At 37.7% G+C, this 7,025-nt stretch overlaps 1 long non-coding RNA gene across 1 annotated transcript; it reads right to left on the bottom strand.

The window, feature by feature from the left end:
- Nucleotides 1-3,701: 3,701 nt before the first annotated feature.
- Nucleotides 3,702-5,919, bottom strand: LOC113588626. Its single transcript, XR_003411870.2, has 3 exons — nt 5,833-5,919; nt 5,589-5,682; nt 3,702-4,108 (listed from the first exon to the last, which is right to left on the bottom strand). It is a non-coding gene; the product is annotated as an uncharacterized LOC113588626 (long non-coding RNA).
- Between the last annotated feature and the right edge of the window lie 1,106 nt (nt 5,920-7,025).

Raw genomic sequence — 7,025 nt, 5'->3', positions numbered from 1 at the left:
CACAAGCAGAAACTCAGCAATGGCTCTGTTATTTATATTTTCTATTTCAATATACAATAACAATGTTTCATTGAGACAATCTACTATACCCTCAGTAGAGTGATCCTGTGAGATGTTCTGCTCATTAGCTGAGAGCAGACACAGTGCGTGAAACAAGACAAGGACTGTTTGATATAAACTGAACATCTTTTTAATTTGTCTGAGACAAAGGATCACTGTATCACACACACACACACACACACACACACACACACAGACACAGACACACACAGACACACACAGACACACACACACACACACGCACACACACACACACACACACACACACACACACACACACACACACACACACACACACACACAAGCATAGTTAGTTGGCTGATGGCTCATTTAGGTTTAAGATAAAGGGACACAGGCACTGTCAAAGGCAACATGCATGAAATGTGTTCTGGTTAACTGCAGAACATTTCTACCAGACAAAATTAGTGTGTCTCTATAGGAATTGTGAACTTAACTAAACACGTGCTGTGAATGACTTTCAAACATTTTTTTTGTGCTTTATAAATAAAATGTATTTACTTAGTTATTTCACATATGTTTTGGTTCCCATTATGACAGCTGCATAATCTAATGGCATTGTGGCGTTTTTACATGATGCCTTATGTTCAGTATCATGCAAATTTGCTCTGCTACTGACTAAACTTCAGGCTGTGTTATGACTAAGTTGACTAAGAAGTACCTTAAAAGACAGCAAATAGTTATATTAGCATTATAATTTTGAATGTGAGATGCTTAGATGGAAATTTGATCAATAAAGATTTTCAATAATCATATTGGAAGTACATCAGATTGCTAGTCATCAAAATAAACAAGTATTAACAGTCTTACCTGACATCATGACTCAGCAATGACACAGCCATTTCTATTTTTAACATGTCAACAGTTTATAAAATCTTACACATTCTACTTCCATTAAATAGCTTGTTCATTTAACAAATCTCTCCATTATCTACAGCTCTCCATGTTACCTAATGTCACTTTACTTTTAAAGGAAAAACATTTCAGCTGCATAATTACTCTCCTAGAAGAGCTGAAACAAAGTGTACAGGGAAGCACTGAATAAAGGACAAAGAAGAAAATTAATTCATTATTCAATATCGCTGTGCATTTTGAGTTTCGTACCGACAGCCCCTCAATGACAGACAGCTTGCTCTGTACTGACCTTCTTAGAGCATCTTCGTTTCATTTCTGAAGATGGATGGATAGAGCACCAGGAAAAATAAAGGGAGAAATTTAAACACAAGGGAATGAAGGAGAGCAAAGGGAGGAAGAGATATCTGTGCCCTGACATCCAGAGAATAAATAACTATAGAGAGTGTTGATGACTGTGTAAAACTAGAACCGAGAAGAAAAATAAAGTGTTAAAAAGATGGAGACATAGTAACTCATGTGTATTAAGCAAGAGAAGGAGAAAAAGGAAAGAGATGATGATCTTTTTTAAAAGGCATGGCATTGTTTGTTTGCACTGGTTTCTGTGGTGCATTGTTATATTTTGTAACTAGGCCTTCTTTTGTGTAGTTTGTCAGCTGTACAGTCCACCCAGAAATCTCCCTCCATTCATTGTTTTGAAGGTTCTAGAAATCCCTCACCAAAATTGTCCTGAACGGCATCATTGCCAAATCTCACTAATGAAAGTTCAATTGCCCAGGGATAAAAATCTAAATGAAACTTTCTGCAAAAGATCATTCAGAAGAAACTCTCAGAAAGAGACTCAAATCTCTAATGTATCGGCATAATGAATGCTTTGTTATATATACTTGTTGACTATTGTGCTAGTTGACCTAGCAAGCCAACCAAAATAGTGGTGGATAGGAGAGAGAGAGAGATTTAAATAGAATGTTTCACTCTTAGAGTTATGCACCGGAAAATAATACAGTAGATCTACAATGCCCCACAAGACTTGTCCAGATAGGTCAGGTTCAACTTAGCTCTGTGTTCTACATGGCCTACAGTGGTTCATGGACTTGGGAAGAAAAGCTAAGAGTAAATTAAATATCTGGCTATGAAGGTATGGAAAGATAAGATTATACCAAACAAACTCAGCATGAAGAGAGAAAGAAGAGGAACAAGGTTAGAGAACCAGATTTTACAGGAAGTCTAAAAGATTTTGCCTTTCTATTTTTGGTTAAGACAGAAATGTCTAGTGGTTTGGATGCTTAGAGCAACACAGATAACAAAAACCAGTGATCCTGTGACAAAACTGTGTTTGCCCCCTTCCTGCCATTTTCTTTTTGCATGTTTGTCACACTTAAATGCTTCAGATCATCAAACAAATTTAAATATTAAAACAAAGATAACAAGTAAATAAAATACAGTTTTTAAATGAAGGTTTTTATTTTTTGGGGGGGAAAAAAAAAATCCAAACCTACATGGCCCTGTGTGAAAAAGTGATTGCCGCCTAAACCTAATAACTGGTTGGGCCACCCTTAGTAGCAACAACTGCAGTTAAGCATTTGCGATAACTGGCAATGAGTCCTTTACAGCGCTGTGGAAGAATTTTGGCCCACTCATCTTTGCAGAATTGTTGTAATTCGGCCACATTGGAGGGTTTTCGAGCATGAACCGCCTTTTTAAGGTCACATCACAGCATCCCAATCGGATTCGGGTCAGGGCTTTGACCAGGCCACTCCAAAGTCTTTTGTTTTTCTTAAGCCAGCCATTCAGAGGTGGACTTTGTGTGTTTTGGATCATTTTCCTGCTGCAGAACACAAGTGCACTTCAGTTTGAGGTCACAAAGAGATGGCCAGACATCCTCCTTCAGGATATTTTGGTAGACAGCAGAATTCCTGGGTCCATTTACCACAGCAAGTCTTCCAGGTCCTAAAGCAGCAAAACAGCCCCAGACCATAACACTACCACCACCATACTGTACTGCTGGTAGGATGTTCCTTTTCTGAAATTCTGTGTTACTTTTTTGGGAGATACACCTTCCAAAAAGCTCAACTTTTGTCTCGTCAGTCCAGAGTATTTTCCCAAAAGTCTTTGGGATTATTAAGATTTTGTGTGGCAAAACTGAGACAAGCCTTTGTTCTTTTTGCTTAACAGTGGTTTTCATCTTGGAACTCTGCCATGCAGACCATTTTTGCCCAGTCTCTTTCTTATGGCGGAGTCAAGAACACTGACCTTAACTGAGGTAAGTGAGGCCTGCAGTTCTTTGGATGTTGTTGTGGGGTCTTTTGTGACCTCTTGGATGAGTTGTCACTGTGCTCTTGGGGTAATTTTGGTTGGCTGCTCCTGGGAAGGAGTTTGTTCCTGAATTTCTTTGGATCGCAACATGCTGTCTAGCTTTTGAGGATCTTTTGGTCTCCTTCACTTTGTTAGGCAGGTCCTATTTAAGTGATTTCTTGATTGATGACAGGTGTGGCAGTAATCAGGCCTGGGTGTGGCTATGGAAATTGAACTCAGCTTTCCAAAGATCACATTTTCACAAAGGGCTATGTAGGTTTGGATTCTTTTCCCTTAATAATAAAAACCTTTATTTAAAAACTGCATTTTGTGTTTACTTGTGTTATCTTTATCTAATATTTAAATGTGTTTGATGATCTGAAACGCAAGTATGAGAAACATGCAAAAAAAAAAGGGGGTCAAACACTTTTCACACCACTGTAGACACTCAAGGATAAAATGTTGGTAACTTTATTAGGGCAGCCCAGATACATAAATGATAAACAGGTAAGAGTCAGAACCAGAACCAGAACCAGAGCAAAGGAAATTATAGAAACAGTTTTTTCAGGGAAAGTCAAACAGGCAAAGTCCAGAACCAAGCAGGCTATGAGAAAACAAAAATACAGAAGGGAAAATCCAATAAGGCATAATTTAAAATTTAAACAGGGTCATAACCAGAAAATTTACAGAATAAAGAAACCGCTTAGTATACTTACACATTGATAAGACAATACCATGCAAATAGGAAATGAAAAAGACAGGTATATAAACACATTGGTTAATACAGCACAGGTGGAACCAATAAATATTCAGGCAAAGGAGATCATCTGTGAGTTACTGCATTGTTGTTTCAGGGTTGAATGTCCTCGTATCTGCATGCATTCTGGGAAATAGAGTTCGCATGGGTTTGGTCAGATTCCATAAGATGCTACACGAAGGAACACCAAAAATTGCATGGATATAACCACAACCTGTAGGTAATAGCATAATACATAAATAAAACAAGGAAATCACCACATTAGTTTAATTTTTCAAGTTTATATTGCCGTTCCTTTGCCAGTAGATAAGTTGCTTTTTGTCATATGGCCATGTATGAGTCAGAGATTATCCATGTTCATTCAATCAAATATTGAAGATAATGAATATTGTGTGCCGGCCAAGAGACCATACAGGTTATTCTCACCCAGCCAGGTTATTCTCTTCCAATAAACCACACATAGATATACCCTTAGTTAATCTAAACTACAATCCTTAATTCCACTTCAGTGGGATTAAAGAGTAGTAGGAGTGGTAAAACAGTTTTATAACTTTACAGGTGGTAAAGTGCAGATATCACTCTAATCTCCCCTCTAGTTCCCTCACTGTCTCTCCCTCACCCATGTGATATGATGGATGATATGACTAACCAAACCGATGAGAAGGTTACGTAGACATGTTGATTCACTGTCTACACTTTAAATCAAGTACTGCTGTATATCAAGTACTGATGTAGATTGCTGATAATGTTTACATTTGCAATCTAATGTTTACTACTGTATAATATTTAAAAATGTCTAATGTCCTCTTTACTCTGTTAAAGAGTAAAGTACAATTGCACATATTTTGCTACAACTACAACTGTATATATATATATATATATATATATATATATATATATATATATATATATATACAGTTTATATATATATATATATATATATATATATATATATATATATATAATTTTAAAACAATTTTAACCTAGCATCCTGTAAGGAATTTGTAAATCCCAGTTTCACTGTACTAGTGCAATGACAATAAAGATATTATATTCTGTTCTGTTCTATTGCATTCTATTCAGTGGTTTTGTTGTCAGTCAGCCAAATTATCCACATCCCCCTTTCTCCTTAACATGAATTATTCAGACTGGACCACTCAGACACTGAATGCAGAGGGCAGTGCAAGCAGAGGGGGCAGACAGACCTCAGCTGGGTCTCCTGCAGTTGCTCTCACTTAATAATTGATGAGTGTCTACTCTTTCTAATGTCAGCAGAGAAAGGAGAGTCAGAGAGAGATGAACACACAGGGAGAGGGAGACATATGAACAGACAGAGGTGTGTGGACAGGTAGTGTTTTATAATAACATCTGACTGTTCACTGAATAAAAAAATACTTTAAGAAAATCCCCTATACCACCACAAAAGAATTTTATTTTAATTGAAAGTATGCGTTGTGGGGTTATGTCTGGCATTTATGTCTGGCAACTCTAGTGTCTACAGTGTTGGAACACTTTGTCAACTTTGAGCATTTTTAAGGAGTAGCGCTATATATCCTGAAGGTTGTCCATTACAGTTGGATATCTGTGACTGTGATGAAAGTCTCACCCCAGTAGTGTTGAACCTTGCTTTGCTTTCCACAGTGGTAACAGCTGAGTGACATCAACACCAACATGAGGAATCAGCAATGGAGCTTTCACGCCTAACATGAACGGAAACAAGAAACAGATATCTTTGCTGAAATAAGGTTAAAACATTTGAATCATTGAAAGACAATAAACAACACAATGGCTCAAGTTGAATAAGAGTGAGAAGGTGTGTATGCGCTTGTGTGTGTGGTAGACGTGCTTACACCAAGAAAATGACCAGATCTTGTCCAGATGCTTGGCACATAATATTTAATGTTCCAGTCTTTGGAGATGCCAGAAAGATCACATCTGCAAGAATTTGAACAAACATAACAGTGTGTCTAAGGCTGAGCATGCGATAATAGAAGGATACAGCACTATGACGTGTGTGGATTCATTTAGGGTGAGGAATCACATACAGAAACGGTATTTTTTGTTCTTAGAGGTCCAACAGCTAGGGTGATCTGCTCATAGTCCTGTTCCTTTTAGAGAATTACAGGACAGTGAAAACAACTAATGAAAAACTATGTACCCAATTTCACCAGTTTCAGTGTTCTTGGCACCAAATATGTGAATCCTTGTCCTTTGTTCATTGGAGACAGAAGCTTCAGGGAACTCGAAACATGGTGAGAGTACTTTCTAATTGAATCCCCTTGATTTGATTTGATCATATCTGATACCGAACATACTGATTCTGGTAGTATGCACCTTAGTTAATCACACAGGAAGCTCTATAACTCAGTCAAAACTCAGCCACTATCTTCATCTGGAGAGGGCACTTAGAGTTTGTAGTCTTCCATTTGCTAAGATCTGACTAAGTGCCTCGAGATTCCCGTGAAAGGTTGAATTGGTTGCCAGATTAGAGGCATTAGTCAGCCCTGGCCTGACAGAGCAAGAAGACGTTAAAAGGGCCTTTTCTCTGTCATTCTAATTGGAATGAGCTCATGACTGCTAGCTGTAGTCCCATTGCCCAGCTATGTGTCAGTTTTGAAAAGGCCACTTACTCTGGCTCTGTAAGTGGAGGGGTAATTCTTCAGTCTAACCTTCTCTTTGTAACTCGGGACACAAAGACACACACACACACACACACACACACACACACACACACACATAAAGCCCATCCCATCAACATTTAAATTTACTTGCTGCAATTAATATTGGCTGTTAATTTATACTGCTGACCTTTTGAGATGACAAAGCATGCCACAAGTAAGACAAATAAAACATCAGAGAGATATGTGAACTAATGGACAGGAACAAACATCTGAACCATAAACCATGAGGGACCTAACCATTTACACTTGGAGATGGGATAACCTTTCAATATTTCATTAAATAAATAAAAGTAGATACTTCTGAGAGTTACTGCACAATATTAGAGTATGGAACAATACCTTTAAAACTATACTAAAAGCTC

Source organism: Electrophorus electricus, chromosome 14 (assembly GCF_013358815.1).
Source record: "Electrophorus electricus isolate fEleEle1 chromosome 14, fEleEle1.pri, whole genome shotgun sequence".
Taxonomy (NCBI): Eukaryota; Metazoa; Chordata; class Actinopteri; order Gymnotiformes; family Gymnotidae; genus Electrophorus; species Electrophorus electricus.
The sequence above is the reverse complement of the archived record's forward strand: the minus strand, read 5'-3'. Positions and strand labels throughout refer to the sequence as shown.